This window comes from Grampus griseus (genome assembly GCF_964374135.1).
Source record: "Grampus griseus genome assembly, chromosome: 12".
Classification (NCBI taxonomy): domain Eukaryota; kingdom Metazoa; phylum Chordata; class Mammalia; order Artiodactyla; family Delphinidae; genus Grampus; species Grampus griseus.
The window spans coordinates 28,498,501-28,523,516 of NC_139006.1; positions in this window are offsets into that span (position 1 = coordinate 28,498,501).

The following is a 25,016-nucleotide window of genomic DNA, read 5'->3' on the forward strand; positions in this document are numbered from 1 at the left end:
AGGCCACATGAGGACACAGGGAGAAGGTGGCCATCGGTTAGCCTGGAGGTCAAGCTGGTCCCTTCAGCTTGACCTTCCAGCCTCCAGAACTGTGAGAAAATAAATAAAATTTTTGTTGTTTAAACCATCCAGGTATGGCCACCTGAGCAGACCAAGACATCAGGTGTAATAAGAGAAGATTGAATTAAACAAAGGAAACACTTCTTACCTTTTGTAGTCGCTTTGGGTGAATAATGGCCACCCGAAGACACCAGGTCCTAATTCTTAATTCCATTAAATGAAAGATAGGGATTTTATCCTGGATTATCTGGTTGGGCTCAAACCCTATCACCAGTGTTCTTGAAAGACAGAGACAGAGACTGCACACAGAAGAGGAGGAGGGAGGCTGACCACGAGGCAGAGGTGGGGTGATGCGGCCATCAGCAGCTGGGCCAGCACAGGAGCCCAGTCTCCCCTGGAGCCTCTGGAGGGAGCACTGCTCAGCCCACAGCTTGACTTTGGACTTCTGGCCTCCAGAGATGCGAGAATAAATTTCCGTGGTTGTAAGCACACCAGTCGTGGTCATTTGTTACCTGCCACAGGAAACGAATACCCTCCAACTACTCACTCTGCCTGGATACAGTGTTTGTGAATCAGCCATGCAAGGTCCTGCCCTTGAGTTTGGGGCTTCTTTCGCCCCCACAGCAGTAGAGCAAAGTGCAGGGAGTGAGATCAAGCCTGAAGCCGCTGTCCTACGGGATGAGTGGTAGAGAAGGTCTTCTAACCTCCGGGTCACTGCCGACAAGACCTAGCCTCCTCCCAGGCCCGAGGGCAAACCCAAGCCCAGTGCGTGCGATTGGATTTGGCAATTCAGCCCTGCGGTATTTCCAAACGCTGGGTTATAAAGTCAGTCGGGGGTGTGGGACTGAAAAGAGGGATGATGGAGGCTTTCAGAAAGCTGCACCACTGCCAGATCATACCTCAATTCTTTGAAAAGGATCTATGAATTTTCTTCTCGACCTTTCTCCTCTACTTTATTTTTATGACAAAGAATGTCTGGATGATACTTCTGAGGATGAATGCTTTTGTATGACTCCCAACCAAGCAGAGAAAAAGTGAGGCAGTAACAGCCTCACTGTGATCTTTCTCTGCTAATTGCTCTAAAGCTTGGCTTAGAGGAAAGCCATTTCATGCTGGAAAGGCCTGCTGTGCTCAAGGGCCCAAGAGAACAGGGTGCTCTGAGAATGCTTCTACTCAAAAAGACCGACTTTTCTCAAAACCCAGGCCATAATTGATTGAAAGTTTAATTTTGCCTCCCTTTTGGGGATTTGGCTGAAGCCCAGCCCCGTAATGGCTAGCACATGCAGAAACTTTTGATACCTCCACCTTCTTCTCTAGATTTCTTTCCTTTTTTGAGAGGCACATCTAATATTTTTTGAGTTTCTCTGCTTGTTGTTTGTATTTGCCAGGATATTCTCTTGTCCATCAGCTTCTTGTGAACAGTATGAACGTCTGCCTCGTTCCCCATTTTTCTGATTATTTAAATGATCAAAACTTAAAGCCTAATACTAACAAATACCATCTGTGTCATCTTTCTAAAATCTTTCTGGTAATCTCGAAAGCTTGTTGATTACTCACAAAGAAAATAAAGCATAAAGAAAATCTCTGCAAATCTCTGCCTTCCTGTTTGTGATGAGAAACTTTGAACAAATAAATATTTTGCAGAGTAAATGCCTGAGAAGTTATGCCAGGAAGGCCCAGAGACTACATTAAAAAATAACATACTGCACACAAGGGATTCCAGTATGTACTAGAGACTCTAATTATTTTTTTGAATTACTTCCTTTCCCTCATCTTTGACCTTTCTGGGGGTTACCCACAACCTGTTTCAAGAATCACTTATATTTCTAATCCATTCAGCCTCTGAAACTCACACCTTTATTATGTGTGCATTAATTAAAGCATCTGAAGTGTCATGAAAGGAGGAGGGGCACCAAGAGAGAGAAAGCCTCCCACATAAGTGGATGTTTAGTATCCGAGGACTGAAAGAGCCACGGTCCTTGGCCCCGGCTCCCGTAGAGGCAGGTCTGGTTTGGGCCAACTCCGAGATACGTGGTCCCAATATGGAGCTGCCCTGGGGAAACAGCTCAGGATGGAGCTGTCCCCGTTGGGGAGATTCTAGGTATCTTAGTCGTCATCTATGTTTGGACTCAGTAGTTTCAGGGTGAGTCATAGAGTGTGCTGAAAACTCCATAGCAAACTCAGAAAGGGGGAAGACAGAGGACAGAGAGAGAAGGCAAACGGGAAACTCGTTAAACAACAGAAACAAATTAAAAACACTTCTTCATCTGATTTAGAAACTTCATGCAAGTGCCAAAGGAGAAAATACATTTAAATTGATAATGTAATAAAAGTATTAAAAATCTCTTCTTAATTATACTAATAGGGTCCAGTGGCAAGTGGGTGAGGGAAGAGTGAGTGGAGAAGTAAAGTGTGTGAAAATTTTCTGCTCCACAGAGGATAATTCAAAATCTACTGTTTTTGTTCTAACTATGACAATGTAAGAAGCATATTAATAAGAAATATAGGTTAAATATGGTTTTGAAAAGCTTAAAAGTAACTGGTAGTTAAAATAGAAGACAAGACACATGGTCTATGTATGTATGTATATACACGTATCTGTCATTTATCTATCTGTATCAAAACATTGGTTATGATAAAAGTAAAGGCCATGTAGTTTATTTGGCGAGTAAATGAAAACAAAGGAAACTGCGAGGAAGTTTAAAAACAAAAAAGGAAAGAGCAACATGAAAAGATGTCTAAATATTTTAGCTATATGTCTTAATTGGCTGAACTACCTCATGAAAAGACAAAGTCTTTTGGATTGGATATAAGACAAATGTTCAGCGTAAATCAACATATTTAAAGCAAAGTTGCCTTAAAAAGAATAAAAGCACAAATGTGGACACTTGTAAATCATGCAAATGGAAACAACCCAAATATCAGCATATTAAATATTAAAAGATAAACAATAATTCAAGGCAAAAGCCTTAAATGGGAGAAAAGGGATCATTTTATATTGATAAGGCACAGTTCTTGCTTTAAAACAGGTTATCAATGGTTTTCACACTGCATATATTTTTCTGCACTTGCTTATTTTTCCTAAGTACTTTTTGATATTTACATGACTTGAAAGGTCTTACGAACATTTGTTTTCATTGCTTCATGAAATTCCATTGCATAAAATACCATAATAGTATATTATTTTTGGATCCATAGCTAACAGAAGTATGAGGAAATTTATGAGAAATATAAACTTAAGAAGTCGTACAAAGATTTCATTTGGGGAGGAAGGAAGACAGACAGCCCAGGAGAGGGATCACAAAGACGAATTAACTGTGCTGCTAATGTTTTGGTTTTCAAGTATTTGTTGCATTGTTTTTATAACTTTATATTTCTTAAATATTGTGTAATACATAAGTAAAAATTTTAAAATAATGTGACAAATGCTCATTTTGTCCATATAAGTTCTATGAAACTCTCTATGCTAAAACAAATTGCATTAAAATATATAAAACATAAGATCTTATTAACTCAGTGGGAAATTGAAAGAAACAAGATAGGGTTGGGGGACTTTAAAATCTCTCTCAGCATCTAAGACTTAAGGCAGTAAAGAAAGTAGGTTTGAAAATTTACTAAATCACTAGAGTTTTACTAAATTACTAAAAATTTACTAAATTGTGTAAGCTGTTCTAATAAATGCACATGAGCTTTTTATCCTATGCACAAAGAATGACTCTCCCACTGTTCACAGAATATATTTTAAAAAGGAGTAAAATATTAGAACATCAAAAGCAATATTTCCCCAAATCAGGAATTAGGCTGGCCACATTTTATGAATATCACTGTCATTAATTTCTAATTAGTCTATCATATTTTTCAAATGCCTTATTTGACTCAGTAGTTATGAAGTGCTTGTTATTTGGCTTTTTATTTCAACATGGTGGACTCACGTTTTGGTTAAGCAAGTTCTGAATGGGCTAAGTTTTTTTCCTTCAAGCTTTTTCTTCGTTCATTTAGTATTGATATTAGTTAGCATCTGTAGACACCTTCGTTGTGGCCTCCATCACTTTCTACCGTAAGAGGATAGCAATGAGGGAAGACTCCCTGACATCACTTGGTGTCTGTGCTGACGGCATAAGTCCTGATAATTCCTATGCAGTGTAATACTTTCAAGGATCAGGATTTCCTGTTCCTGTTCCTCTGGATATGGGTCACTTCTCTCACTCAGTGCCTTTTTAAAGAGTAGTTTTCCATGCAGGGCAGAGGGCAGATCTTTCTGACAGGAGGGCAAGCAGCAGATCCAGAAGAGGAGGGAAGGGTCCTCCAGCTGCTAAGTGAGGAGAGTCCCTAAGCAGACAGTTGGTGTCTGTGACTCGGGCGGGGTCCTAGGCTCGCGGAGCCAACCTGTGAAATATTTGAGTGGGGATTCAGTCTGAGAGATGAAAATGAGAAGCATCCGTTTTCTTAAATACTGAGGTCGAGTGGTGCTAAGAGGATATTTGAGTTTCTTGAAGGGAGAGTTGACATGAAGGATAGAGAACAGATTATTCTGTGTTGAGACAGCTGAATGTACAGTGAATTTTTTTTTTTTTTTTAGCAAGGGTTATGTGAAAAGATGGGAATACAAACAAGTTAGCAGTTTACCTAAGAAAGGCAAGAATGAAAGAAAAACAGGTAGAGAGATGCTCATTGCCCTCTGAAGTAATGACTGAGCAAAGATAGCACACAATGATGAAATCCAGCAATTGCATTTTATAATTAGGCAGCAATGCGACTAGAAACATTTTGTTGAGTTTTTGCAAGTAACAGTTGTTATCTGCTTTAAGGGCAGGGATAAAGAAGCATGAATTCCATCATGTACACTATGGTATCCATACCAAGAGCATGGATAAGACCAGCATCAGGTCTGCACATGGGGCAGAGCCGAGTGGCTGGATCCTAGTAGCTAAGGTCTCCTAGCTCGATAACTGCCATGGTGGACCCATTCCAGGAGATGGTTTAACTTTATAAATAATGCAATCTTTCTACAATTTCCTTTCCCTCTAGGTTTTGGTCTCTTTAATGATTTCAAACATTACTGTGCAACACCATTATACCAGTGTTATTACACTGTCTGAATCCTGGCAAGGGGCTGGTGCTTGACGGCTCAAGAGCATCAGTGGACCCAGGATGGGATCTTCGCACTCACTGCCAGGCTCTGTGGTTTGCACTGCAACATTGTTGGGTAAAATGAATTGAGGAGATAACATTGTTTGGAAGAGTTCTTCAGCTCCACTGGCATATGTTTTTCCTTTGGCTTGCTTTCTTGATTGCATTTCTTCCTGTTCAGAGACAACTCCCCCCAGCCCCCACCTTCTTCCTCTTCCTTGTAAAGGGAAGGCCACTCTTGGCTCAGGGGATGCATGGGACAAACTTAATAACAGGAAATTCATGGTCTCAGCCCATTTTGACTTCTGACAGTTTGGCATGGAGCATTCTAAAATAACAAACTTTCAAAAATCATGATTATACCAACATGATACATTTTCATCAAGGCTGTGGCTTTTGAAACAGATTCCATTATGTCAAACTAAGCTCTGGACCAATGTTTTATAATAGCACAGTTAAACAATTTCCGTATTTCTGTATACTTTTTAAAAATTTAATTAATTAATTTAAAAAAATTTTATTTGGGTATAGTTGATTTGATAACAATTGATAACAATGTTGTGTTACTTTCTGCTGTATAGCAAAGTGAATCTGTTATACATATACATATATCCATTCTTTTTTAGATTCTTTTCCCATATAGGCCATTACAGAGTACTGAGCAGAGTTCCCTGTGCTACACAGTAGGTCCTGATTAGTTACCTGGTTTATATATAGTAGTGTGTATGTGTCAATCCCAATCTTCCAATTTATCCTCTCCCCACTTACCCCCCAGTAACCATAAGTTTATTTTCTACATCTGTAACTCTATTTCTCTATACTTTTTGATTGAGTGAATTCTTTAAATTTTTATATTTTATCTACAGATTTGATTCATTTAATTAATATTTTCTCCCATCAAACTTTTCAGATTATCAGTTCTCCTATTGTGAGTTGTCATTTGTGGTCATTATTTCTCTTGAATACAAATGTTTATAGCTCAAATGCTGCAGTTCTAAAATTGATATTGAGATATTGTGATTCACCAGCCAGTTTTTGAGCAGCAGAACACTTTACTTTATGAGGGTTTAGCCAGTGTCAATTTAATTTTTTTTTGTTGATTATTTTCATCAATATTACTTATTGTAAATTTGAAAAAAATACTTATAAGATTTTTTTGAATCAGTGAGAAATTTGGGAGGCATTTTTTTTTTTTAGTCTTTATTGAATTTGTTACAATATTGCTTCCGTTTTTTATGTTTTGGTTTTTTGGCCTCGAGACATGTGGGATCTTAGTTCCCCAACCAGGGATGGAACCTGCACCCCTGCATTGGAAGGCAAAGTCTTAACCACTGGACTACCAGGAAGACCCTGGGCGGCATTTTATGAGACATAATGAGGGAGCTATTTGGAGAATGTGGAGGAGGGGGGGAAAGGAAGGGGGGGTGGCGTTCAATGGAGAGGGAGAGCAGGAAACAAAAGCGGCAGATGGAGGGGGTTGGAGGGGAGAGCAGAGGGGTGAAGGGGTGAGGTGAAGAGGGCAGTGTGGGCGAGGCGGGGGCGTGGGGGGGACCAAGTGGGGAGGGGGGACAAGGTGGGGAGGGAGGGCAAATGAGATAAGAGAAAGGAGGGGGTGGGAAGGGGTCAAAATTGACTCAGGGTCAACATGGTCCCTTCAACTCGCTCTGCTTCAGAAAATCTTGAATTTCTCTAGGCATTTTAAGGTATTGCAGGAAGAATGTTCTGAATATAACTGCTTGACAAATAGTTTCTTTAAAGATGTGGGGCTTAGGGGCTTCCCTGGTGGCGCAGTGGTTGAGAGTCCGCCTGCCGATGCAGGGGACACGGGTTCGTGCCCTGGTCCGGGAAGATCCCACATGCCGCGGAGCGGCTGGGCCTGTGAGCCATGGCCGGCCGCTGAGCCTGCGCGTCCGGAGCCTGTGGTCGGCAACAGGGAGAGGCCACAACAGTGAGAGACCCTAGTACCGGGAAAAAAAAAAAAGTTGTGGGGCTTAAAATCTACCCTGCGTAGTAAGACCAGTGTTGACCTTTATCACCGACACTGCGCTTTGCTTCTCAGTTGAGCCGGGAGTCAAGTGTCAGGGACACCTCTGTGCTCAGCTTAGAGCAGGAGAGGGACAGATGCTGGGTGGGGGGAGGGCAAAGAGCCAGGGACCCTGAGACCTCCCGCAGGTTCCCCTCCAGCAAAGTGCTTGCCTCTGGGAGACATGGACGTCAGGAGAAGTGACGGGAGAATCCTGGTCCTCGGGAGCCTGCAGCAAAGAGAACCACTAGGGATGAGACGAGAAGGAGGGTGATAACCAGGGTGGACGCCCATTGCTGCCCAAACCCTGCCTCACCTTCTCTTTATTACACACCTGATCCCGTGAAGGACAGCACTGCAGACTTTTCTCTGCATACACAAGTGCACACGCATTTCTTTCTTTCTTTTCTCTTTTTAAACAGGAATCGTTCTTTTTATTTTTAAATTGAACTATAGTTGATTTACAATGTTGTGTTAATTACTGCTGTACAGCGAAATGATTCAGATATATATATATATATATACACACATTCTTTTTTTTCATATTCTTCTCCATTATGGTTTATCACAGGATACTGAATATAGTCCCCTGTGCTATACAGTAGGACCTTGTTGTTTATTCATTCTATAAAAGCTCACGTCTGCTAACCCCAACCTCCCACTCTATCCCTCCCCCAAACTCCCTCCCCCTTGGCAATCACAGTTCTGTTCTCTATGTCTGTGAGACTATTTTTGTTTCGTAGATATGTTCATTTGTGTCATATTTTAGATTCTACATATAAGTGATATATATGGTATTTGTCTTTCTCTTTCTGACTTACTTCACTTAGTATGATAATCTCTAGTTGCACTAACAGGAATCATTATAATGTGTTTTTTTTTTTTTTTTTTTTTTTTTTTTTTTGCAGTACGCGGGCCTCTCACTGTTGTGGCCTCTCCCGTTCCGGAACACAGGCTCCGGACGTGCAGGCTCAGTGGCCATGGCTCACGGGCCCAGCCGCTCCGTGGCATGTGGGATCTTCCCAGACCGCGGCACAAACCCGTGTCCCCTGCATCGGCAGGTGGACTCTCAACCACTGTGCCACCAGGGAAGCCCCTAATGGTTTTTTAATAAGCTGCTTTTCCCACTCAGCTTTCTTAGGTACATATTAGCATGTTCATGGATAGATAAACATTATAATTTTTAATAGCTTGGATATATAATTTCCAAAATTGCCCACAAATGTGCTATTTACAATATCTATAGCCAATTATGCATGTGGTGAATATTTTAAAAATTGCTAATTACATATGCTTTTACATAAACCCTTATGTTTATCTGTATTTCTTCTTTACTATATAATCGATCACCTTTTCTTACATTTATTGGCCATTCTCAAATTGCCTATCATGTCTTATCCAATTTTCTATTGGTGTCTTTCTTATTGATTGGTAAGATCTTGTACCTTTAATGCTAGTGGTCTTTGTCGGGCTTGTAAAATGGAAACATTTTCCCACTTTGTCATTTATCTTTGATACAAAATGTTTGAAGAAAAGAAAATTAGAATTTTTCTATAGCCCAATTTATCATTCATTCTTTAACAGTTTCTGCATTTACATGCTTAGAAAAGATTTCACATCAGCTGTACAGTCAGCTGTATTTTCGGAATGTACTTTTTTACATGGTCATTTTTTCATATCCAATTTAATCCATCTGGAGTACATTATGTTATAAGGCTTAAGTAAGTATACTTTTTTGTGTGTTTCTAATGACCATTCATTTGCCCTACCATTATTTATTCAATAACTCATTTTCCACTATAGACCTGAAATGTCATGAATATACGTCAATGTATATTCTTCTTTAAGTCCTGTTTTGTCCCACTTATTTTTCTGTCCGGTGCAATAACTACACTGTTTAAATAATTATTTTAATTTAATTTAAATTATTAAATATATCTTTATATCTGATGGCATCAGTGCCAGCTTATTATTCTACTTTTTCAAAATCTTTTCCCATGCTTTGCCTTTCAGACACATTTAAAAATCAGATTGACAGTTTTCAAATACCACTCTCCTCCAAAAACTAGCATTGAAATTTAGACTGGAATTTCATTGCATATATAAATTAATTTGGGGGGAGATTTAGAATCTTTTCAGTTTCCATCCAATGGTGAATTATATACATTAATTAAGTCTGTTAAGTTTTTCAGAGCACATTTCTAGTTTTTTCCTAATAAACCTTAGACATTTCATGGTATGTGTGTATTTATTATATATGTATATTATGATTTGTTGGGTTTGAGAAGGAAAGTTGTAGTCATAATATTTCTAGCTATTCATTGATACTGTTGAAAAAATTTAATTTTTATATTTTATTTTATAATTATCCATTTTGCCAATTTCTCTTATTGATTTTACTATTTTTCAGATTTTTACTGAAATCTCAGGCATTTCAGGGATACAATCACAAAGTTTTCAAATGATGAAAAATTTCACTCTCTGAGTGCATTAATAGTTTACTCCTTGTTACTGAAAAGTAGTATTCCATTGTAAGGATATGCCACCATTTGTTTATCCATTTATCTGCTAATGGAAATTTGGGCTGTTGCTAGGTTTTTTGTTTTTTTTTTTATCGGTACGCGGGCCTCTCACTGTTGTGGCCTCTCCCGTTGTGGAGCACAGGCTCCAGATGCGCAGGCTCAGCGGCCATGGCTCACGGGCCCAGCCGCTCCGCGGCATGTGGGACCCTCCCGGACCGGGGCACGAACCTGCTTGCCCTGCATCAGCAGGCGGACTCTCAACCACTGCGCCACCAGGGAAGCCCTGTTGCTAGGTTTTGACTATTACAAATAAAACTGTAATAAATGTTAATATATACCCATATTTGTATGGATATATGTTTTCCTTACTCTTGAGGAAATACCTAGGTGTGGAAAGGCTGAATTGTATGATAGTTACATGTTTAATGTTTTAGAAACTGCCAAAAATGACTTTCCAACAGGATTGCACCATTTTTAATCTCCTGCAGCAGTGTATGCGAGTTTCAATGGCTCAGTCTCCTCCCAACACTAGTTGTAATCAGTCTTTTTAATTTTAATTCTAGACGTTCTAATGGGTTTGCAAGGATATCTCATTGAGGTTTTAGTTTGCTTTTCCCTAATGACCAGTGGTATTGAACATTTTTCAGTGTTTATGTGCCATTGGCATATCTTCATACATAAAGTATCTGTTCAAATTGCTCGTCCATTTTTAATTGTTCTGTTTTGAAAATTCTTCATATTCAAGAAATAAGATGACAGTAAGCGGACTTCTAAGATGGCCCCCAGTGATTCTGATCCTGGTGTGTATGCCCTTGTGTAATCTCCTCATTGTGAGTGTGGCTGGATGTACTGAACAGCCTCTAATTAGTAGAGTGGGCTAAAAGGCATGGGTATAACTTCTTTTTTTAAAAAATAAATTTATTTATTTTTGGCTGCATTGGGTCTTTGTTGCTGCACATGGGCTTCCTGTAGTTGTGGTGAGCGGGGGGGCTACTCTTTGTTGTGGTGCGCGGGCTTCTCATTGCGGTGGCTTTTCTTGTTGTGGGGCACGGGCTCTAGGCACGTGGGCTTCAGCAGTTGCAGCACATGGGCTCAGTAGATGTGGCTCTCAGGCTCTCGAGCTCAGGCTCAGTAGTTGTGGCACACGGGCTTAGTTGCTCCACGGCATGTGGGATCCTCCCGACCAGGGATCAAACCCGTGTACCCTGCACTGGCAGGCAGATTCTTAACCACTGTGCCACCAGGGAAGTCCCATAACTTCTAAGACTAGGTTGTCAAAGCCTGTGGTTTCCACTTTACTAGCCCTCCCCTGACCAGCCCTTTCTCTCTGACTCCTCTTGCTGCTCTGACAAAGCCAGGTGGAGAGGCCCACACAAGGAACTCGGGGTGACTCTGGGCCTACCCCTGCTGGCCCCTCAGTCCAACAGCCCTGGAGAAACTAGATCCTGCTGACAGCCTCGTGAGGGCTGGAATTGTCCTTCCCCAGCTGAGCCTTCAGAGATGGCAGTCCTGGCCGGCACCTTGGTTGCAGCCTTGGGAAAACCCCCAACTCAGCGGACTCAGCTAAGCCACGCCGGGATTTCTGACCCTCAGAAATTGTGAGATGATAAGTGTGTTGTTTTAATCTGCTAATTTTGGAGGTATCTTTTATGCAGCAGTGGATAACTAATACAAAATCCTTTATCTAATGTGTGATTTGCAACTATTTTCTCCCCATCCTTGAATTGTCTTTTCATTTTCTTCTGCTTTTTGGAAGAATACAAGTTCTTAATTTTGGTGAAGTTCAATTTATCAATTTTGATTTTTAATGGCTTATGCTTTTAGTCTTGTGTCTATGAAATCTTTGTCTAACATACGGTGCAATGATTTTTTCTTATTTTTTTCTGGAAATTTTATAGTTAGGTTTTACACTTAGTTCTGTAATCCATTTTGTGTTACTTTTTGTGTGTAGTTGAAGTTTTTGTTTTGTTTTGTTATTATTTTTATGTATGTTTTGAAGCAGTGGTTGAGGTTAATTTTTTTTCCCAAACTGATATCCAGTTGTTATAGTAACCATTCTTTGAGATGACTTTTCTTTCCCATTGAATTACTTTAGAATCTTTGCCAAAAATCAATTGGCTATAGATGTTTACATCTGTTTTGGAATACTCTGTTCTCTTCCATTGATGCATATGTTTATTCTCATGCCAATACCATACTCTTTTGATTATTCTGGTTTCGTGGTAATTGTTAAAAACAAATAGCATCAGTCCTCCAAACTTGTTCTTTTTCAATCTGTTTTGGCTGTTCTAGGTCATTGTCATAGGATCTGACAATTATAGCACCAATTGTTTTCCATATTTATTCTTCCTTTTGTCCTTTGGTTCAGAAGCCTGGGCAACGTATCTGGCCAAAAGACAGCATTTCATGGCAGCCTTCTTTTTAGATAAACATGGTCATGTGACAATTTCTGGCCAATCAGGTGCAAGCATAGGTGTTACATAAAACTTTCAAGAAGGGTCTTTCAAAGGTGGGGCAGAGGGCCAAGTACTCTTTTGATTTTCCTTTACTTATTTTCCTCTTATTTGTTTGCAATGTAGAGGTAATGACTAGAGCTTTAACAGATCCTTTTCACTCTGAGGTGACTTTGAAGATCTAAGCCAGCATTGAAGAGAAGAAAAATAGGAGCTAGAAGTCCTTCATTATTTTTTATTACCTTTTTTTAATCCATGGAGTAACCATACTGGATCTTTTCTGAATTCTATTACATAATAACAAAATAAACTTATACTTATCGTACTGGTATTTTGTGTTGTTCTGTTGTGTGTAACCAAACCTGTTCCTGATCAGCATAGATTCTGTGATAGATATACTTTTTCCTATCCACTCATTTTAGGAAGGAGGAGTTTTATCCTAGCCTGTTTCCAGTGCCGTGTAGATCAGTTTTTCTCTACTCTTCTTGGGTTCATTTCTTTTTCTTTAATAAATTTATTTATTTTTGGCTACGTTGGGTCTTCGTTGCTGCATGTGGGCTTTTCTCTAGTTGCAGTGGGTGGGGGCTCCTCTTTGTTGCTGTGCACGGGCTTCTCGTCATGGTAGTTTCTCTTGTTGCAGAGCACAGGCTCTAGGCACGTGGGCTTCAGTAGTTGTGGCACGCAGGTTCAGTAGTTGTGGCTCACAGGCTTAGCTGCTCTGTGGCATGTGGGATCTTTCCGGACCAGGGCTCGAATGCATGTCCCCTACATTGGCAGGCAGATTCTTAACCACTGCACCACCAGGGAAGTCCCTTGAGTTCATTTCTTAATCAATGGAAGTTGGTTTTAATTTCTCCAATAAAATGTGGTGAATCAGTTAAGTGGTGAAACTGTGATTTGAATTCAATTATGTCTGACTCCCAAATTTAGTCCTTTTCTGCTCTGCCATGCTGCTTGTAATTCATAGTAATTATTAACTCAGTATCCATCTTGTTGCAATACATACAGGGTGAGAAACTGCCTGGAAGGAATGGATGGGCCATGTCATGGTCTTACACTTTGTGTGCGTTACCTGATACCATCACTAGGTACCGTCTGGAGGGGGTTGAGTAGAACCAGAAGAGCCTGCTCAGAAGTGAGCAATGTTTCAGGAATAAATTTACACGTACAGAGTAATCCATGGTTGGACGCTGAAGCAATTTAAGAAATTTCTTTCCCTAAGCAAGTTAAAGGATAGGGTGTTTTCCCATCTGCTTTAATACCTGGTCAGAGTCTTACTTTGAAGATAACAGTTGAGACAACTGACATCTTATATCCTTTTCTACTAATCGGACCAGGGTCATCTTTCAATTTTTTTAAAAAAAGAAGAATTTAATTCGTGAGATCTTTAAATCAGAGGGAATTAGATTGAAATTCAGGTTCTCCTAATCATTTATGGAGATTTAGACAAGTCCATCATTGTTTCAAGTCTGTAAAACAAAGAAAATAGAATTAACCAGGCACGGTTATGTCTGATATTTGATAAAACAAAGATGGTAGGTCCAGGCACTTAGTAGGCTGATCCCGGACACTTAGTAGAGCTATAGTTGTTGCTGTTTTTGCTCCCACACTGTCTAATCTTAAAAGGATGCCGTAACTAGAGTTAATTAATTGCAGCTGGTAATCTGGTTTGGAGCATGGACCCTGGTGGAAGGAGAAAGCTGTGGGTGGTATCCTGTGAAATCTATTTTTGTGATGTCCCCTGGCTGGGAGCACTGAATGGTGGTCGTGTGACTAGGACATTGTCACACGGCCATCAGTTGAATTCTTGCTGTGTCAGATGCCTAAATAAGATGGAAGCACATAAACCTAAATGCAGATCCCAGGCTTTCAAAAATGAGGCATTTTTATTGGAGTGATTTATGGCCTTTTTGGATAGGAAATGCTAACGGAAGGGGCAACGGAAATCATTTTAATTATTGATGTTTTTATTGCAGCAGCAGAAGTCTGGTCTCTCCAGCTTGGAGATGGTTTGACTAATGCCAAGGGAAAAACTCCTGAAAATGGAGACTCAGCACTCGTGTTGTGTTGTTAACTGAAGACATTACTCTTGCTCATCAGAGTGCTTCATGGAGTCGGTTAATGTGGTGTCTTTTCAGCGAATGTGGGCTGACTGCATCGGTGGTTTCCGCTAATGCATCGTGAACAGACAGTGGGCAGATTGGTCCATGTCTTCACTCCTGATTCTTCGTCTTTTCTTTGCATTGATAGTTTTCATAAGTATTTCTCTTCTCAGTTAGTAAGTATGTAGCTCCAAACCTCGATACAGTCCCTGACCAACTTTCCAACTGACTCACTAAGATCCCTCAAGAAAAGCAACGCCACTGTAGAACAATAAACACGCTCACGATTTGCCCAGAGAGAAATCTATACGTGGATCTAGGAAAGAGCTACTTGTAATCAAGCATAATAATACATGATTTTTCTTTTTCAAGACGTTCCCTTGAAGCCAAAGATTTATTTTATCCTGTTTAAAAGATAAAATACTCTCATCTTTCCTACTCTCACTCCTTAGCATTTCATAAGATGTGAGAAGAAACCAAGACATTTAGTTCCGTTTTCATGGTGATTTTGTCCCTTCTCACAAAATGTCCCTTCTGAAGGTGAGCCCACAGAACCTTCATGATTCACTCACAGTTGATGGGAATTTTCAGGAAGACTTGGGTTCTCCCACTCCCACTGTATTTTATTTTTTTTTTAATTTTAATTTTTTATTAGTTATCTATTTTATACATATTAGGGTATATATGTCAAGCTCAATCTCCCAATTCATCCCCCCTGCCGCCTGACTTTCCCCCCTTGGTGTCCATACGTTTGTCCTCTACATCTGTGTCTCTATTTCTGCCTTGCAAACAAGTTCATCTGTACCATTTTTCTAGATTCCACATATATGCGTTAATATACGGTATTTGTTTTTCTCTTTCTGACTTACTTCACTCTGTGTGACAGTCTCTAGGTCCATCCATGTCTCTACAATTGACCCAATTTCATTCCTTTTTATGGCTGAGTAATATTCCATTTATATATGTACCACATCTTCTTTATCCATTTGCCTTTTGATGGGCATTTAGGTCACTTCCATGACCTGGCTATTGTAAATAGTGCTTCAATGAACATTGGAGTGCATGTGTCTTTTTGAATTATGGCTTTCTTTGGGTATATGTCCAGTAGTGGGATTGCTGGGTCATATGGTAATTCTGTTTTTAGTTTTTAAAGGAACCTCCATACAGTTCTGCATAGTGGCTGTATCAATTTATAGTCCTACCAACAGTACAAGAGGGTTCCGTATTCTCCACACCCTCTCCAGCATTTGTTGTTTGTAGACCACTCCCACTGTATTATCCACTTGGCTTTTGTTTTCCTTTGGTAATACCAGAACATCATAGACAATCTTGTGCAGCAGCTGCGTGATTCATTTTCTTTTCTGTTTTCACACCAGAAAACAACAGGGAGCTGAAGGAACTCCAATCTTTCCTCAGGGTGATGCCTGAATTTCTGTTATTTCTCAGCTCTTAGAGCCATGGAAGTTCTCATTCTGCATTGGGCTGATGGCCAGAGTTTTTCCTGAATTTGAAGATTTCCTTCATTTTGTGCTGGGGAAGCACAAAATCGTGGTTCTTGAAAAGTCATTTTCCTATTAGAAAATGGGGCTTTCCAATCATTTTGTACCAAATTGCTGATATTTCTGAGAGAAAAACAAATACCAAAAGTTCAAAAGTTTACTCTTTATGAGAAATGTTGCACTAATTTCCCTTTTCTTGCACTGGGTGACTCAAGTGTGATCAATTTTTATGCTGTGCCAATTTTTCAAAACAACCATCAGGAGTCATTCCTCATCTTCTGTTCCATGCCTGATTCTAGAAAATGCTCTGTCTTCTGGAGTCAGTAGCTTTCTTTTCTTTTTTTTTTTTTTTTAAATTTTATTATTATTTATTTAATTTATTTATTTTTGGCTGCATTGGGTCTTGGTTGCTGTGTGTAGGCTTTTCTCTAGTTGCGGCGAGTGGGGGCTACTCTTCGTTGTGGTGCACGGGCTTCTCATTGCAGTGGCTTCTCTTGTTGCAGAGTATGAGGTCTAGGCGCACAGGCTCTGTAGTTGTGGCTCGTGGGCTCTAGAGCGCAGGCTCAGTAGTTGTGGCACACGGGCTTAGTTGCTCCACAGCATATGGGATCTTTCTGGACCAGGGCTCGAACCCATGTCCCCTGTGTTGGCAGGCGGATTCTTAACCACTGCGCCACCAGGGAAGCCCTGGAGTCAAGAACTTTCTTTATAAATCTTGTTAGCTCATGAAACAGCAGGAAGGAAGATTAAAGACCGTTATTAAAATGACCGGTTGAAAGAAAGGAGGTGCTAAGAACAATAAGGAGCAGTAAGATTGTTAGTGCTCGATCTTAAATGTGATGATTTTGAAAAAATTAATAAATAAATGGGAATAAATGTGGGCATTGGGGATATAGAATAAAAGACCTGTAAACTATGAATGCCTTTGGGAATATTTTCCTCCAATCATGGCCCATGTAGAAGCTTGAACACTGAGATCAGCAAATTAGTGAGGCCATACTCCCTGCCCTCCCCTGCAAATGGAGGGGCCAAGACACCAAAATGTCCTTTTATGTTACTTTTCTTTTGTGGTCTGATCCACTGGGGCAAATGCTTCACCTCTTAGAACCGCTGGTCACAGTTCATCTTTCATCATGGTGTCCCCCGCTTTTGGTTGTCTGACGTGAATGGAGATAGTTCAGTAGGAAGTCAGCCAGGCAGGTTCTTACTGAATATCCCTGTCGTGAATCCTGGGATCCTGATGAGAACAAGACATACAGAGTCTTTGTTCTTAAGAAAATGAACATTCAAGTTGTGCATCAAAATCAGTATTTTTCGGGTAGTTTTAGACCCTTCACGGAGCAACTCCATGACAACCTGCTTTGGTCTTGCCCCCCTTCACCTAGAAAGGCACCCAGTGCAGAGGGGGTGCTCAAGAAACATCCTATTTAATGCAGAATAAGACCTTGTTTTTAAGGAGTCAATGGCTGCTTTGAAACCAGGTGAAATAAAACAGGATTTAAATATGTTGTCAAGCAACTCTTTACTGGCTCATTCAAAACAATTTAAATTTTAGCCTTAATCAGGCTTCCCATCTCTTTTGGGATTGGAGGCCCTGAAAACCTGCCACCCGGCCCCCTATTCGCACTCAGAAGCCCTCTTTCTGAGCCCCATCCCGCTGCCTTGACCCTGCAAGGTCACTTACCAGAACATGACACCTGCTTGGACATCAGAATGCCACCCACCTCTGGATCTCCTGGATTCCCCACTGCTACTCCCTGATGTGTTTTGGGGGAATCGTGTTCCTGGAATTGGATCTACTCGGTGAACCACCTAACGTCTGTTGTCACATCTGTGGGTACTAGGTGGTCTGCAATCTCGGCTGGCCCAGCCCCGCTGGCTTGACAGTTGTACACGGAGACCGCAGCCCCTCCCAACTATGTCTCCCCAATTCAGTGAACAGGGTCAGCAGGACAACCCACAGCACAAGATGAATGTGCCTGATCTCTTCTGTATGCTCCTCAGGGACCCTCCACCCGTCTGCCCGGGAGGCTGACCTGTGCTCTGGAGGCCATGGACGTCAGAGCTCAGGGTCTCACTGCCTGGCTTCCCACCCTGGTCTGTGGCTCGTTTCCTGCAGTCCCCTTGCTCTGGCCACCTGGGCCCATGGGTTCAGCCTCCCTCTCCCAGGACCGCTCCCTTCTTGCCCTCCTCAGTGTCCTTAGACCCCCCCCCCCGACCCCGGCATCACCCCCTTGGCTTCTGGACCTTTGTAAATCGTGCCATCAAGCCCCACCCCGCCCCATATCACAAGAGGGAGTGTGCCTGTACTTCTTGTCACAGCCCGGCTGGCCCATGTCCTTGAAGAGCCCTCAAGGTTAAACTGATCCAGTCTTGGGAAGTGAGAATGCCAGGGCTCTCTTACAGCATCCCCTGCAGCCAGCTTCCCTTTCCTCCTGCTGGGATCTGTTCCACTGGTCTTGGTCTGGCAGAAGTTATCCTGGTACACAAGACAGTACAGATGCAGGTCTTTTTCCTCTGTCATCCACCAGCCTTAATCCACCAACAGTGAATGGGCTTAGTGCTTGATTCTATGGTGGTTTGCACAAGAAAGGAGAACACTTTCCTCCTTTTCCTCCCTCCCTCCTTCCCTCCCTCCCTTCCTTCCTTCCTTCCTTCCCTCCTCTCCTTCACCTTAGCATTTTTGACTTGCCTTCCTTCATAAATGAAGACGAGTGAGGTGTCCTATCCCAAAGTATCCTATTCTCATTAGTCCTGCATTGTCACTAATACACTGTAATTAGCCATGAAGATAGTAATAACAATAAAACAAAATCTTAATTTCCTTACTATGAGAAGAATTTCCTCTTCTTGCCTCACTGCAACATTTCTTTGTTTCAATTAACTGTACACAATGAAAGAAACAAGTTAATGGCTTAGAAATGAGCCTGCCCCAGAGGGGTGTTAAATATGAGAAAACTAATCAAGATTAGTAAGTAACCTTTCCACAAGGAGCTATGTTATCCTAAAAGAAATTCGTTTTAAATATTTATTGTAATTCAAATGGTCTTGGAACCATATCTTAAAAAGGGTGTTTTGTTTATGTCCCTGAGTAGCTGGAACGTTTGGTTGTGGATGGATTTGGAATATCAGTCCTAGAACTGACTTCCACGAGACTACACGTTCATTCCACTTTTAGTAAACTTTTCCCAATAACTCTGACTTTCACGATTTCATTTGTAGACACGCCTTCTCCCTTTCTGGAGGAAAGCTCTGTAGCGGGCAGTGGCCCTCTTAGCTGGGCCCAGGCCCAGGCCAGGCAGGCACAACATGTCCTGTGTCCCCAGAGGGCAGTGCATCCTCAGGGCCCAGGGCTCTGCCCACAGTGCCCCCAGGGTCACTGTCTGCACCCATTGTGAGCCTCCTTCCTCAGCCACGTGCTGTGGGAGAAGTGAGGCTCCTCCCTTCTTCCTCTGAGGGCAGAGGGTCTAACTAGAAATAGCTCCTAAATCAAGAAATGATCTGCTTACCAAAACTGAAAGAGTTTCCTGAGAGAAGGAAATGTTTTTCTTCCATTCGAGAGCTTGACTGTTTGAAGAGCCCAGGGGTGGCTGCCCTGCACTCCCAGTGGATGCTCGGATTTTCTATAAAATCACCAAGGCTTTAACTACACCAAGAGGAATCTCACAGGATTCCCAGCAGCTTTGAAACAAGATGCAGCGAATCTTCTGACTGATGCAGGATTTATAACTTTCTGAGTTGTGAGTTGGGGTAGCTCCTGGTCTGCCGGGCCTGCCGTCCTTCCCTGAAAACAAAGAGGCTCTTATGCTCGTTCCCTTGGTGGAGCTGAGCCCTCCAGCCATCGCGAGGGCTTCAGAGGCTCTTCCTCAGATCTAACTGGCAGCCTCACCGTCCTTAGAGGAAGTTGTCGTTTTGCTGCTGTGTTGCTGTAAGGCTTTTTCACGAGCGGACAACAGGGACCCTTGAGAGCCTCTCCCTCCCATGCATTGGGAAGGGGCCACCCCCATCCTGAATGTAGCAGGGGAGACCTGTGATCCGGGGCAGCCCCAGTGACCTGCGTGGCCGTGTGGCTGTGGCCTGGTCCTGTCTCTGCCACCACGGTTTTGTGTGTGGCCGACAGAGGACAACTGGGCCCCGGGAATCTCAGTCCCTCCCCCAGGTCAGGTCATCAGAGAGCCCTGAAGTCCACTAAGATGCGATTAGTGTTTCCCGTGTGCTGAGGCTCTGCGTGGGATGCGTTAGAATGTAACTTGTCCTTCCAGCCCCTGGAGATGTGGCTGTCTCACCCTGATGAGCGCGGGTCCCTAAAGCTACATCCTCTGCCTGGAACCACCTGCCGGCAGCGGTGGGACCCGGATTCGGACCCAGATCTCGGCTGTAGAGCTGCTTCGCTGCAGGATGCGCGGGCGGCTTCCCTCCTCCTGCATCTGCTCGCCACCCTCATCCTCTGAGCCGCGAGGGTCCTGTGTGCAGCGGGGTCTCTGACTTCTAACTCCCTTTGGGCTGGGCCATCAGGAAGCCCCCCCTCCCCCGACGGAGGAGGGGGCGACGGGCAGAGAAGAACCGGCGTTTCCCGGCAGTTGGGGCCACTGTGCTTCTCCACCGAAGGGCCCGCTTCCTCTATGGCCCTGCGGTTCCCAAGTCTTAGAAACTGCCTGCTCTCCTCCCGATTCAGGCTTCTGTCGTCAGTCAGGGACCCTGGGGGTTCCCTGTTCTTTTCCCACTTTGTAAATCACCCCTCACTAAATCCTTTTCAAAATGCTCTGCTGATGCCCTTTGCTCCTGCGGGATTCACACAGAGGTGCCTCCACTGTGTCATAACCCACTTAAAACGCGTCCTCAGAAATGACGGACAGTGATACGAGAGTGTACATCTGAAAAGGTCTCGGCAATCTTTAATTTTAATTTTTTAATTTATTCTGGGCTGTGCTGGGTCTTCGTTGCTGCCTGCGGGCTTCCTCTAGTTGCAGTAAGCGGGGGCTACTCTTCGTTGCAGTGCATGGGCTTCTCATTTCAGTGGCTTCTCTTGTTGTGGAGCATGGGCTCTAGGCATGTGGACTTCAGTAGTTGTGGCACGCGGGCTCAGTAGTTGTGGCTCATGGGCTCTAGCTCACAGACTCAGTAGTTGTGGCGCACGAGCTTAGTTGCTCCGCAGCGTGTGGCATCTTCCTGGACCAGGGCTCAAACCTGTGTCCCCTGCATTGTCAGGCAGATTCTTAACCACTGTGCCACCAGGGAAGTCCCTCGGCAATCTTTTGGGAAGTTAGAATTAAATGTTTCAGGCGTTTACATTTTTCAATATTCCCTTTCCAAGATATCAAGATACCAAAATTACCACATCTTCTGTATACAGCACCAAGTGAAGAAGGTCTGGTTCAACTAACTTATAAGCAGAAAGTGTATTTTTTCGATGCATTTATTGGCACTTTTTTTTGGTCAGAAAACTAGACCTGTGCTGACCCCAGTGCTCCAGGCTGGCTTTAGGGCACAGCAAACAGCCCTCTCAGGCACCTGCTCATCTTCCTCCACTGTGCTTCCCTCCTCTTTCTAGCTGTTCTGCTCCTATTGTCACCTGCTTTCAAATTCTTCTCTAAGAAGGTGACAGAGAGTTCCTGGAGAAGTGGATCAATTCCTGCCTGCCTCCTTTTGCTAGACAGATTCTTTTTTCCAGGAAGACAGTAGTTTTCCCTGTGTGTGATGATTTGAATGGGATTGCGAATGAGCTTCAAGGTCAGAAAGGTCAACTCCCCCCTCTTCAATTCCCTGCTCAGCATTTGGGGGCTTTGCGATGATGCAGAAGAACAGACCAACGAGATGGATGGTGAGTATCAGTTAAAATAGCACAACTTGGATTTTTTTTCCCAAATGCACAGAGATTAGTGGCTGAAACAAAAACACTACCAGGGGTACTGCGCTGGTGGCGCAGTGGTGAAGAGTCCGCCTGTCAATGCGGGAGACACGGGTTCGATCCCTGGTCCAGGAGGATCCCACATGCCGCAGAACAACTAAGCACATGCGCCATAACTACTGAGCCTGCACTCTAATGCCTGCAAGCCGGAAGCCCACATGCCTAGAGCCCATGCTCCGCAACAAGAGAAGCCACCACAATGAGAAGCCCGTGCACCACAACAAAAAGTAGCCTCCACTCGCTGCAACTAGAGAAAGCCTGTGTGCAGCAACGAAGACCCAAAGCAGCAAAAAACCCACAAAAACAAAAACACTACCAGGAAGCAAACACATTAGTGTCCAGAACCCTTATTTCAGTGTGTGTGTGCGTGTATATGTGTCTGACTGTGAATGTGTGTATATGTGTGTATGTATGTCTATGTGTATGTATGTGTGTGTGGTCATGTGTATGTGTGTGTGTCGAGTGGAGCCTGACTGCTGTTAACTTCCTGCTCCTCTCCGCACCATCCCCCTCCCCCAGAGTCCCCATAAAATCACCAAGGCGGTCTCTCCTGTCAGACAGGATCCTAAGTTAACACAAGAGTTGTGATTTTTGGAATGCTTTACTTAGACTCATTCAAGAGGGTTCAAAAAACTCAGGTATGCATGCAATTTGGGAAATTAAATCTTCCACTGAATTACTGCAAAAACAACACTATATAACTTCTTAAATAAATGCTCAGCTTCATATCATAAAGAAACTATTCCAGATAAACATAATTTGGGTCAGAGGATCAATTAAAATAGCAATTATGGTTTTTTACTTCTCAAAAATATATGGTTTGATGGTTCCTACATTCCTGGGGGACGAAGAGGACAGAAGTCAAACCTGTCTTTGTAAGGACACACGGAGCTTAATCTCTCACTGAGTTAGCCCATAACCCTCATGTGTCTCTATATACACATGACCTCTTTCCACGGCTAGAGCTGACAGAAAACTGACTGAGGCTCAGGAAACCCATCAAAAGCGGCCTCTTGATACCAGAGATCCTTGTGGACTGCGCAGTGGTTGTACTTTCTTCCTGTGAATGAAAAGGCCAGTATCACTGGTTTTCCAAATTTTTTAGTGAAAAACTCTTCTTCAAAGAAACACTTACAGATGCCAAACACATACAGCTGGCACACTGACTTGTGTTTAACAGGACTGTAAACCAAGTGCTCACTCTCCTACCCGACCCTCCACCACTGCGCCCACCACGTCATCTGAAATCCTCCTGGCCCCTGGACCAGAGGCATGGCCTCCTCTGACTCCCGACTCCCGAATTACTAGGTGTCCCTCACTTTCTGATGACAGTACTTCTCCCACACATATGACCAGAGTAGTGGACAAGCCATACCCAGGGACGAGGCAGTTCGGAGCCCTCCCTGATTTTCTCTGGGCCCTTGGACTGTGCTCTTTAGTGTCAGGAAGAGTGAGCCTTTGGGGGAAAGTGGGGGGAGCTTGCAGGTTGTTGACAAGCCCGGCCCGCAGTCCCCACCCTGCTGGACTTTGAGGTCTTTCCCTGAAGGGGGTTACATACCACTCACTCTGTGCCCCTCGCTTTCGAATACAGGGCTTGTGTTTTTCTACCAAATAAAGTTACCCAACCGGTAAGGGTTGAACAGTCACCCAAGTTATTCTTCCTGTTACAACTTAAAAGAGAATAAAGAGCTCTCTGTGTTCAACAAAAGTATCTTCAGAAAAAGGTGGACTGGGAGAGGGCAGCCTGGATGTGATCGTATTTACCTTCTGGCAGAAGAAAACATTTTATTATTTTATTGTTCTGTCTGTCTGTCTCTCTCCTAACACTTTATATTTGACATTAGAAGTACGAAGGGGGAAAACCATATTGAATAACTTTGATTTTGGGGTGTGAATGATTTTAAAAAACCCTGCAAGTATGAGTCATAAATTACAGCCTATGTTGATTGAATGAAACCCTTCTTAGATGCTGTCACAACTGAAAGCAGGAATGACCCAGAACAAATCCTTCATTTTTCTTCAACGTGTTTACCCAGTGACATTAGCGAACACAGAATAAGCAGGTATTTTTACTAGACTTTCATATCAGAGATCAAAATCTCCTTTTTTGATGAGGTTCTTGTAAGCAAGTGAGAGCAGCCAGCAGGGGTAATTAGGCTGCAGGACTAACCAGCTCATGGGCGCTGCTGCCCCAGCCTGGCTTGTTAACCCCACTGCTTATCAGCTGCTTGATAAACACCAAGATTCCTGGGCCCCAGCGCAGACCGGTAGATTCAGAACTGGGGGCTGTTGGGTGTCAGGGAACGTGCATTCTATTGATTTTTTTCTATTGTGTGTTTTTTTTTTTTTAACATCTTTATTGGGGTATAATTGCTTTACAATGGTGTGTTAGTTTCTGCTTTATAACAAAGTGAATCAGTCATACATAAACATATGTTCCCATATGTCTTCCCTCTTGCATCTCCCTCCCTCCCACCCTCCCTATCCCACCCCTCCAGGCTGTCACAAAGCACCGAGCCAATATCCCTTTGCCATGCGGCTGCTTCCCACTAGCTATCTACCTTACTACGTTTGTTAGTGTGTATATGTCCATGACTCTCTCTCGCCCTGTCACAGCTCACCCTTCCCCCTCCCCATAACCTCAAGTCCGTTCTCTAGGAGGTCTGTGTCTTTATTCCTGCCTTACCCCTAGGTTCTTCATGACATTTTTTTTCTTAAATTCCATATATATGTGTTAGCATACGGTATTTGTCTTTTTCTTTCTGACTTACTTCACTCTGTATGACAGACTCTAGGTCTATCCACCTCATTACAAATAACTCAATTTCGTTTCTTTTTATGGCTGAGTAATATTCCATTGTATATATGTGCCACATCTTCTTTATCCATTCATCAGATGATGGGCACTTAGGTTGTTTCCATCTCCGGGCTATTGTAAATAGAGCTGCAATGAACATTTCGGTACATGACTCTTCTTGAATTTTGGTTTTCTCAGGGTATATGCCCAGTAGTGGGATTGCTGGGTCATATGGTAGTTCTATTTGTAGTTTTTTAAGGAACCTCCATACTGTTCTCCATAGTGGCTGAACCAATTCACATTCCCACCAGCAGTGCAAGAGTGTTCCCTTTTCTCCACACCCTCTCCAGCATTTATTGTTTCTAGATTTTTTGATGATGGCCATTCTGACTGGTGTGAGATGATATCTCATTGTAGTTTTGATTTGCATTTCTCTAATGATTTTTAAATCTCTATTTTATTTTATTTCCTCTCTGATCTTTATTGTGTCCTTCCTTCTGCTGACTTTAGGTTTTGTTTGTT